The sequence below is a fragment of the Geospiza fortis genome, unplaced genomic scaffold (assembly GCF_000277835.1).
Source record: "Geospiza fortis unplaced genomic scaffold, GeoFor_1.0 scaffold276, whole genome shotgun sequence".
Lineage (NCBI taxonomy): Eukaryota > Metazoa > Chordata > Aves > Passeriformes > Thraupidae > Geospiza > Geospiza fortis.
In genome coordinates, this window is record NW_005054527.1 from 241,531 (window position 1) to 253,563 (window position 12,033).

Below are 12,033 nucleotides of genomic sequence, written 5' to 3' on the forward strand. Positions count from 1 at the left end.
CGTGTTCCAGCGGGCTGGGAAATGCGGATGGGCGGCTGGGAAATGATACGTGTCTGCACCCGCATCCCGCCCGCGGCACTGCTGGCCTTACCCTGCGACCATTAAGGCTTCTCTCCGAAAGATTTAAAGGCGATTTCGCAAGCAGGAATTGTAGCGCTGCACTGGCTCCCCGCGCAGAAGGCGTGAGTCACTATTTGTCAAGCAGAGAAACTGAGGGTACCAAGAGTTAAACGCCGTGGCCACATGCGTAGCGCATAATTGCCGGGGCAAGAATAAAACTGCACGCTCCCTATTCTCAGCCCCCAGCGTTATCCCTCTGGCTCGTTAACTTTGATACTTCTCAAAGACTAGAAAGAGCCAACACAATCTGCGGTTCAGTTCACATCTCTCTAGCAGGAGAGGAAATTATCTTAAATTGGCACCAAATGACATACTAAACTTCCCATTACCTAAAAAGCGTGCTTGAATGCAGATTTCCTTATTTTTTCCACATAAATCGCTTTACCTCACGCCATACACCTGTGCTCCCTGAGTGAAAAACTCCCCCTTTCGAGCAGAATTCCTGAGCAGATACAGTCTGAGGTAATAAACACCACAGAGAAGATTCAGCATAAGCTGAGACACAGAATTAAGGCGATCTGTGTAAAGTAATCCCCATAGTATGCAAATACAAATGAATGCAGCCTCCACAGCAACATCAGCCTGCCAAGGAATCACACCTTAGTTCAGCAAAGGAATTGGGTCGTTACTCATCCCTGCAAACCGAGTCATTTATTCTGCTGTCTCACCCACCCACCCACCCAATAATGGAGCAGTACTTACACTGAATCTGCACATCCTAAAAAGTTGTACTTTACTACAAAATCATCCTCCCCCCTGGAGATATTCTTTCGCTGGGAAAATCAGACAGTCGTGGTTTTATTCACAGGACACCCTGAAGCACCTTCAGATTTTAAGAGTCTAAGACTTTGATTCCCTTGTTTCCTACTACATGAAAATACAAAAAGGCATGAATTCCCTACTTTTTTCCTGCTCTTGCCTTGGCATCCAGGCTTGTAATGATACCTGTTGGCATGGCTTTCTGTACATCAGCAGCTTAATTAGGAACATCCATGATGATCCATGCAACACACCCCATCATAGTACCTGATAATTATAATAACCTTACTGACACACCCCTGTCACCTTACCCTGAACTTCCAGGGCTGCTAATTTTCAATATTGACTGGAGTTTGAGTTGTTCTGTATTTCCTAAACCTGTTGCTGTGCCATGGTATAAACCCCAGAACAGAATAGGTCTGAGTTTTTCCCCTGAGTGCTCTCCAGGCGCCTCAGGAGCTCAGGGACTGCTTCTCCTAAGTTCATAAAGAGTAATCACAGTTAGCAAGCTACTGTCCAGAGGCATGCACTTCTACTGAGCTAATATGATGATGTTTCTTCTAAATAATTTTAAATAATATTGTCCATTGTAAAAGACCACAGAATCACAATAAATGCTATTTGTTCCACTTTCCTGAATTCTTTCCAAGAAGTTCAGAACAAGCTTCTGAGAAGAGCTTAAATGTGAATGGGCTCTAATTTCTCAAGAGGAATGACAGAAACTTTCCTGTCTCAAGCTCTTTGGATTTGAGACAGTAATTCTGTTTCCCTGTAATTAGTTTTCCTTTGCATATATAGCCAAGTTTATATTACACATTGTATTTTAGGAAACATTTCTTTTGGAAGCCACGTTTAAGATAAGGTGATTGTTTTCACATTTAAGATAACATAAATGTTTTCATGGTACCATGAATGATGGGCTGTGTTTTTAAAAAGTACCATCTCCATTACTGTAGAAATCTCTCCAAATGTGAATCCTCTGTGCTCCACGAGCAGCAAGCCCAGTCTTTACAGGAAGGTAACACAACTGGAACAAAGATGCTATTTTGTCTCTGAGTACAGTGCATCCACAGAAACTCCTCTGGAATAATACACTTCTATGTTTTAAAAGGAAATACTAAAAAAAAATCAAAGGGTTAGGAGCTGGAAGAATAATTTTGGAAGTGATTGGAAAACAAAGAGGAAAGGTTACTGCTTCAGCACTACAGGTATGAGGTTGTATACCAGTATAGCCATGGTCAAACAAGAGAGAGTAGTCTTCTGCTACCTGCACTGACTAAATGTCAAGGTGATGAGGAAAATTCTGCTGTAAGTAAAGTCAGTAGAAGTTTTGACATCAGCCTTTGTCTCTAATGGGTATTTGCCCTCTCAGCAAAGCAGGCACTTTGTTATAATAAATAATGTCATAAGGCTCTGTGCCTCTCTCACTTATCTATCAGTGTTATCATTTATTCCAGGAACACTCAGAGAACATGTATCCAGCTTAGAGTAAGGCTTTGTGCTAGCACACAGACCTTCTGGTCCCTTCTCCAAGTTGTTTCATCAGATACACTCACTCATATATTAAACTTTATTTTTTTATTTTTTGATTAGTTTCTTAATGTTTCCCTCTTGGATTAGTAAGATTTTAGCAAATGCACAAATCCAAGGAAAGACTATATGGCTTTTCAGCACCCTTTTGTGGAAATCTGTTGCTGTAGCAGTGGCTAATAAAATTAATTTCCTTCCTTCCTCCCGTCCTCCCTTCCCTCTTTCTTCTTCCTTTTTTTATTTTCTATTTTGACAATACTCCTTTTACAATTGAAATCTTTCCCACTAATTAATACAGTCCTCACACATGAAGGTGGAGCTAACAAAGCTGAGTTTCTCCTCACTGTCAAATTCAGTCCAAGAGTATCACTTAAAATTCAAAACTGTTTTGCTCTTTTGGCTCCAGCTTTCAGGAACTTCCATTTTCTCTTTTTTATTTTGAACACTAGAAACTTGAGGAGAAGCACAGTACAGATCCAAATCAGCACTGTCAACACTAGATTGTACTTAAAGAGTGGGATTTTCCAGAGTGCTTTCATATCTCCTGTGAGAGGTATTTTAGAGAGCAGAGCCACAAGACAAATGCACAGTTTGGCCAATTCCTTTCGAGGTCCATTTTGTCTCTAGCTGGTCTCATCACACAAGCAAGAGGAAAAAAATATTTTGACTCATGCATATGTAAATCTATACCACTTGCATAAGTGCAATATTTTTAACTCCTGCAGAAATAAAACTTGCTCAGTGCAGCTCCTGTATGGGCCATAGAGGAGCACAGTTGTCACAGTTTTGTCCAACCCAAGTACATCATTTATGGCAAGGTGGCAGCTGACTGTTTCACAAAATTATGCACAGAACCCCCCATGATTGGTGCTCTGGCTTTTTCATTCTTCTCATTATCTACAACTACCAAAATTTGGTGTGGCTGGATTAAGCAGGTCAAAAAGGCAGAGCTCAGGTAGTAAATTATTGCCTTTGACTCTGAAGCTGAGGTTTACCAGGATTGCCTGAGTGATTTGTTTATTCATAGCCCATACACCAAAGATGTGATTTCTCCTGTGCTCACAACCCTCCTTCTTCTGGTTTCTGATTCCTTTGGTTTATTGAGATGAAGTCATGAGAGATCTCTACCTGGACGTATGGGTCAGTACCCCAGGAAGGGGAAGCTGTGCCAGTGAAGGATGAGGATGGAAAGGGATGAAAATGAATCCTCAGAGTTGAACTTTTTATTTAGTGGGCTTGCACAGACAGACCTGTGTACTCTTTTTAATGACAAAACTTGAGAAGTAGAGATTATAACACTAATTTTATCTGTGGGTAGACAGGGGCCTGCAAAGGTTATATCACTCACACAAGTCACATGTTAAGTCAGCATTAAAACCAAGAATAGAAAGCTGAAGTAATGCCTCTCAGTCCTAGGTTTCTAATGATTAAGCCATATCCTCCCCTTTGGCCTGGTCCACAGCACAGAACACAGTACAAAGTGTACCTCCATGACATTTTGCACATAGATATTTTAAAATGTTTCTGCAAGTCAGACATAATCATTGCATGGATATGCAACTGCTGACACTGAAAAGGAAGCAGGGACAGGTATGCCCAACAGGTAAAATTAACTACATTCAAAAATTTAAAGTATAGGTACTGAAATCACATGCTCCCAAATTGTTGTAATTGAAAAGTGGAAGCTGACTGGAAACCAGTAGAACAAGAAGCTCAATGGAACACTGGAAGCAGACTTGCAGGTCTGCAGGTTAAGCTGGATGAAGATGATGCATCACCTTTCAGGGAAATAACACAATTTTGTACATGATGAGAGGAGTAATTAGCAGCCGAGGTAAAGCCCTAAGGATTATGAAAACCTCAGGCAAGGGAGAATTTAGCAGCAACAGATCAAATCTCAGCTGAAGTATCTACACATGCCTATCTGGCAGCTCATCAGGCAACATTACAACAGCTAATCTAAATGAACTTCAACATTAAATTGTGTTTGTGCAGGCAGAAATCACGTAGTGAAAGAAAGGTGCTGTGACAAGACTTGTGGAAGAGTTCAAAAGAATCTGATTGCAGATTTTCTGATTGCAGAGTGCAACCTGATAACTGGTTGCTAGAAGTGGAGCAGTGGTACCAATTCATCACAGAAGTACAGAAAAAATATCTTTTTTTTTTTTCAGTAACAACTTAGTGCCAAAATTACTTTGAAAAAAAAATTGCAACTCTGTATCTTTAGGAATCAGAGAAATATTAACTCAAAAAAAAAGAAAGATCAGGTGTTCCAATTGCTATGAGCAGTTTGTGATAACATGTCTACAAAGAGCAGAAATCCTGGAAGTAATTTCCCACGTGGTCCTTTTGGGTTCCTTTTAGTACTTGATGGAATCACCACAGAGCTGCTCCTATTTGTGGTGTCTCCTGGGACAACTTCTTCCAAATGCAATGACTCGCAGTTCATTGAATTTAAAGCTGTTTGCAGGCCATGAAACTGAGGTTTGCCACAAGGGCCAAGAAATCCTACAACCTCCATGGCAAAAAGCAAACCTAGCACAATTAACCATAAAATAGGAGGTATTCTGTTTGTCCTCAATAGGTATAAATAAGCCCCTCTCCTCAGTTTCCATGCCTGAAATCCCTCTTAGGGGATGTGGCAATCATGATTTCAACAAATGGCAAATTTTCTCCTTAAACAGTCAGAGGTCCACTTATTTCAGATGCAGTTGTGCTGAAACCTACTTCAACTATTAGTAATTTAGCTCAGTAGTAGACAAAAATAAAAGGGTGTAAAGAAGTGATCACTGTTAGATAAAGGACATCTAGTCAAATAGAGAAGTGTTGTTTATTTCAGCTATTTTACTTTATCAATTAAATGTTTTAGAAATTAAGTTAGTCAGTGTTTAACAAGTAGGAAAAATTATTGAGAAAACTAAACTAAATATCTTTTTCTTGTGGCAATACCAATTGCTGAGCTTTTCCACTGTGTAAATAAGCACAAAACCCAGTTTGGGATATTTTAATCACCATCAATGTTATAAAAGCTGCCTCATGGACTTAGATTCCACTACTGTTTATGCTCAGAGGTTCAACAGTATCCAACAAGACTCAGAACAAGAGGTTTGGGATATTCAGCAGAAAACAATGTTTACAGAATAGGGGAAAGTTGAGCTCTTATCTAACCCTCCTCCATCTGTCACACCCTCCCAAAGAGGTGGGGAGCTGTTGGGATAAAGAGGGCAGTTTATGCCATATATCCATGGGCAGAAATAACCCTGCAGACCCCACAACCTTGCAGAAACTGGCCTGAGCTGACCCTGTCATAAACACATACCCAAACCAGCACAGTTCTCACTGTTACACTTCCAATTTGCTAAGAGCTTATCAGAAATACACACCCAATAAAAAAATCCCCCAACATTAGAAAAGCCACAGTATCCTTATCAGGGAGAGAATTATTATCTCTTTTGCAAATAGGATACTGAGACATAATTGGAAAGAGATCCAAATAAAAACTGCCCCTGGCAAAGCAAAGAGACTCGAATTCATGATTCAGCCCTGACGTGTTACAGCAGACTAATCCTTCCGTGCTGTTTGAAACACACACAGCACGAGGGGGAAGCTGCCCTTAACACTGCATCTGCACACTGAGTGTGTCTGATCCCAAATTTCTCCTCCAGACTCCACGAGAGCAGTGAGGGTTACAGGAGGTGACACGGTTTTTGAGCATGGGGATGTCCACAGGCAGAACCCCAAACACTTGCATGGTAAATAATTTCATACCATTTATACTAGTAATTTTGAGGTTACTTTTTTTTTTTTTTTAATGGGCAAAGGAGTTTATTGCTTATTTAGAAGTTACAGCATCTTTGCTCAAAGGTGAGACTGCCACAGTTTTTTTTAACTAAGTACACCAGGAAGAAAAATTGGAAATCAGATCATTAGTCTGGTTCCTGTGAACTTTGCTTTACTAAGCAAAAAAAAAAAAAAAAACAACCAAACCAAAAAGCGAAAAGTAGTCTCTGACCTTCCAGAACAACATTAAAAAAGAAAAAAAAGTCTGATCTGCTTATGTGGGCAGATTTTGGCACAGGGTAAACACCCATGTTTGCTCCTCGAATTGCACAAGTCAGAAAAGATTCTCTCTGTCTTTCACCCAGGACATGCTTTTAAACCATCACACATTTGTCTCTCTGACAATCTGAGGCAGGTTACTTTCTTCACGTGGAAGAGTAAGAACTGGGACAAAGTAAATGTGCCAACTGCCTGTAATCTAGTGTCCCTAAAGGGACATCCTATAGTGGGCACACAAATCCTTCTGTAGCTGCCAAAACCCCAGTTCCAGCCTGCTCAGCTCCTCAAGTGTTCATCCCCAGCAGCATCTCTACTAAAGGGGAGCCCACAGTGCCTCAGATCTCTTCTGGGAAAGGGCTACTTAAGGTAGAGCCTCAGGCCACAGCACAGGAGTTTACAGGAGATAAGTTCAGGCAAGCCTGAAAGAGTGCCAGCCCCAGTGCCACGCCAGGGTACAAAGTGTGCTGGCACTCTGCTGCGGTGCTTTGGATCAATAAGGTGTGTAATAAAACACATATTGACTGACGGGCTGGACAGACCCACAGACACAGCAAAGGGATTTTTGCTCTCCCAGCATGTTGACAGTAGAGTCCAGAGCCTCAATTTGTCTTTAGTTTTCTTTACATTTTTATCTTCTGCAAGAGCTGCTCCTGTAGGTTCTTTGGGGTGTCTCTCTATTTAAAGAAATTAAGCATCCTTAACACCTTCCTTAACAAAATGTTGGGAGTATGGTGCACTCAGTAGTGCCTCACACAAGGTTTAGAGATCCTGGATCACTTGTTGGCAGGAGTTTGACCTCAGTGAAGGAAGTCAGGGATAGCAAAAAGGTACCTCACACTGGACAAAGTAAAGAGAGCCCAAGATCACTGGCTGTGGGAGCCCTGGCAGTTCAGGTGAAGCAAATGAATAAGTACTGAAAATGAGGGAGCCTCATTGACCAGCTAAGCTGGTTGTTTTTCAGAATGCAATTAACATCACCTGGTTAAACGTCTTAAATCCCCTTAAAATTGCCAAAGATCCTCTAATATCCCAAATTCTATCTTTTTTTCCATGAAAAAAAAATATCAGTCCAGAAAATCAAGCTACAACATCCACACAAAATCCTTTCTTACTCCGTGCACTCATGCTTAGTTTTCACAAGTATCTCAAAGCCTGCAGGTCTCCAAGCCCAGCTAAGGAAAGAAGACACTGATACTTTTCTTACTTTAAAAATGCACTTAGAGTTTGTAAGCAACCATTGAAACCAAAAGCATGAGTTGAAAGCCTCTTTTCTTTGTGAATGGGTGTTTATGCCACTAACATTTGTGGAGTTAGGCTTTTCTCCAGGCCTGTGTTTTATAATTACAGAGAATTCTATATAGCTTTGAATTTCTATATCAGACTGTATGATACTTCTTAATAAACTGATGTATCACACACACAACACTTTGTGCCCTGGTTGAAAACCACCATCTCAACCTCAAAATCCAGTGAGGAATTAGCTGACAAAGGGTTTAAAAGCTGTATCTCATTTCCAACACAAGCACCAATGAAATCCTACCTAACAAGGTGTTTGCTGATCTTAACCCTATTCACACTTCACAGGAGAGAAATAGACACTTTAAACCCTGTGAAAAATAACACTTTTGTTCACATACTGCATCCATAGGACACCAGCTAAAATATCTTTTTTGTACTCTGTTAATAATTCCACTACGTTCATCTTACATTTCCTATTGAGAAAGTTTTTTTGTTTCATATACAGGAAAATCTCCTGTATATTTAGGCCACAGCTCACAAAAAGAAACAAATAATCCATTTTCTAATAGATTTAGCAGGTGGAGCAAGTTAAAACAAGGGACAGAGACCTTCAAGACTCTAAGTTCCAAAAGGCTCATCCCAGCAGAGCCCCATCTAATTGCCATCTTGATTGGACTTGATGATCTTAAAGGTCTTTTCCAACCCTTCTGATTCTATGGTTAAGTTCCTAAAGTTTCTTATTTATGCTGCTTGACAGTGCCAAAAAAACCACAAGAATTTCCTCGAGGAAAAAAAAAACACTTTTGCAAACAAGTGAAGTTGCAAAATTGTTTTTTCTTTGCATTAAGGTTACGTCACTTATCTCTTGGGTACAGATGACATTCATAACCATGGGCCTGGACCCCAGCTAAATTATCTCTTTCCCCTAAATAGTCTGAGGGAAGAAAAACAACAAGAGTTCTGTACAGGAAATTAGGAAGGCTCACTTTTGAGCTTAATTTTGAAAATTCTTTCAGTTGAGCCTCCAAATTTATTTTTTTTCCTATGGCTTTTCATGTATGAAAGATTTATCATTTGTACAGGCAAGCTCAGGAGCTGCAAGTGTAGCTGCCCAGCTGCAAAATGTGGGCACAGCACCTGCTGCAGAAAAGTAGACACATTCCAGCTATTCAGTCCAAGCATTTTAAATTATCTCCACCCTTCAGGAGACCTCTTTTTGCCTTTGTGGAAAATACTTTAGTGGACAGGTTCCTGCCCACCTGCGTTCAGGTGCTGTTCATGCTCAGAAATTCACAGCCAAATTCACAGCAGGTAGCACCAAAAGCATTCTAAGATTTCTACAGCAAAAATGTAATGACTTCATTTTAATAGGTAAACATGATGAGCTCCACAAATGATTGCTGAGGCATTAGACATCATTAGTCCCACAGAGAAAGCTCTAAAGTCCTGCAGTATCAAATTGTTTACCACTAATTTACAGAGGCTGAATCCACAAATACATTTCTATCATTTTGCAGTTGCCTAATTAATTACATATATTAAACAAATTAAACTGAAGGATGCAGCAAGTACTCCCAGGGCAACCAATGGCTGTGTCACCAGCAATTTGCTGCTTTTACATTCATACACAATTTTCTTTTAGTGGCAAAGACAATCATAAAAGGATGAAAGCAGGAATCTCACTAGTACAGCAGAAATCAAAAGAGATTTCTGTTGCATTGAAATTAGTGAAATAACTCCAAGAAAAGAACTTTATAAACATGTGCAGGAGTGAACACATGTCCAGTCCTTGAGCCATGTTGTGCCTATGGTGTACATGCGTATTTTGTGTCACACAGACAACAGAAGCAATGAGTGAAATATCACCCCAGTCATTTATTTTAAATGTACACATGTTTTTCTTAATTTTAAAATAGAGCTATTTTTCATGGTGATTCAAAATCATCAAAAAATAATTACTGACACTTGTGGAGCTCTATATAGATTTTAAGAAAACCATTGTCATTCTTTTTTCCTGTGCTACAAGAGCACAGGACAACTGAGGAGCACAGGCCATGTCTTCTATCTTCACACACAGAAAAAAAAACACCTCAACAAACCAACCCAAAACATACCCAAATCAGAAGGAAACATACACAAGGGCAATTCCACAGCTGTTTGGTGGTAAATGATAAACCACAATGTGTCCCTTAGTGGGTGTGCAGAATGTGTGATCCAGAGTTTGGAAGGTCCTCGTTTCCTGACTTTTTTTTCCTTTTTTTTTTATCCATGGAAGAACTGCTGACTACCACATTTGATAGGGAGAAACAAACTTATTCTTTGATGTTTTAAGTGCCAGACTTAGGAATGACTAATTCTTCTGTTCTAGTATTACAGTAGCAATTCTGAAAGAAAGCAGACATAAAATGCCTCTACCCATTTTTTTTGGGGGGGGGGGGACAATTTTGAGACATAATTTTTAGAATCTTCTTGGGATAGTCTGTGAAATCTTAAATGTGCCCCATGACACAAGGTCAAGCCCTTCTCCAGTTATTAATACCAGCATTTGTACTTTGAATTAAAGGTCAGATAAATCAAACAAATCCTAAACAACTAAAAGAACTCTTTCACTCCATATCCTCCAGACCCTTATAGTGGTTTTACTTCAAGGTCCAAATCTATGCCATAATTACAGTAAACCTTTGTTGAATTAACAGAAACTCCTCTGATAAACAGCAAAGGCAGTAAACTAAAGAATTCCATTGATGCAGACCATAGCAATAACATTTTCAGGAGAAAATTGCTTGTAAGATACACCAAGCTCCAACCATCTAAGAAAACCATCTGCAATTTCTTTTCTTACTTCAAAGAAGGAGGTGGCTATAAAGTTTTTCTGAAAAGTGTACAAGCTTAAACCCAAAATCTGAAATTCTTTCCTAGGAATAGGTAATTAAAGCATAACAGAATTTCACCAAAATATTTATAATCTACATGGTCAAAGTAGATGGCACTTTTCAAAGTATCTTTTCCCCAGAAACCATGGGCTAACTCTGCCAGAACAGCCTTTATATTCCCTTAAAGGTTACTCTGCTGCAGTCAATACAAAGTTTCCCCTTCAAAATTCTTCTATGAATTGAGGAGAACCTGTCCTGAGCCTTTTCTTCCATTTTAATACTTATTTTCTCTTCTCCCGTTCCTCTTGGATATCTTTTCTTTTGTTTCCATTCCTGGCAGTTGTTCCTCTCAGCAACTGCCCTGGCACTTGGACTCTGTTGGCCACTCAAAAGCATCACAATCTAGGCAGTCTGGGCTTGCTTGGATGGAAAAGGCTCAAGAATCCTCTCTTTCTTTGGCATCTTTCGTACATGTCCAGAGCACTCACTAGGTTCCCTATCAGGCACTTTTTCATGCAATTTACCATAGCCCAATTGCTGTTCCAAATCAACCAACTTTCCCCAAAATAGGCTAGTTTCTACATCTGAGCCTCAGGACACTCCAATTTCCAGCTCCTTTTTTTTTTTCAGGGAGCACATGGTTACTGAAGCAAACTGATCCTTAACTCTGTGTGCAACAAATCACTTGGAAATCTCCATTTTAGCAACCACATGCAGTTTGCAGATTTAGCTTTTAAAAGTCTCTTAAATACATTCATGTGTGCACCAACCTGGTTCTCTAAAGAGTGTAAAAGACTAAGATTAAAGTTCTCTGAGTACACAATTATCCCTATTCCACACAGAGCTGCTTTCTGAAACAGGAGGCACACCAAGCATCAGTTTTCCTCACTTCTCAGCGTGCTCGTTTTCACCATCCCAAATGCAGCTGGCAAAAGACCTGTAAATCCAGATTTCTTCTCATGGTATTACTCATCAAAGCCTTTCATTTCCTTCACCTGCCAGCTGAGCCATTAGCTGTTTACCTGGCAGAATGGTCAGGGTTTTGGTTTGACCACTAATTCTGCCATAATCATATAAGACTTGTGGAACTCTTCATAAAAGTAACCCTGAAGCAAATTTATCCTTTGCATCCCAAAGCTGGCACTTCTCAGAGTGCATTTTCTCAATTATTGTACACTTGGTGAGAATGAAAGAATTCACAAAGTAAATCAAGTTTGCTAATTTATCTGTAAATACTGGTGTTTATTTATACTTTGGGACTACTTCCTTGTAAAAGCCAGCTGCAGAAACAGACAAAGCAACAAGAATCAATTTTAGGTTTTTTTGGTTAGTAACAAACATTCAGAGGAAAACCATAATGGTATATTTTTTGAAAGCATCCATGCCATGGTTTGAGCTGTGGCAGTGTTATGCTATCCATATTCTTGCTATTTAGAAGGAAAAAAAAATACCA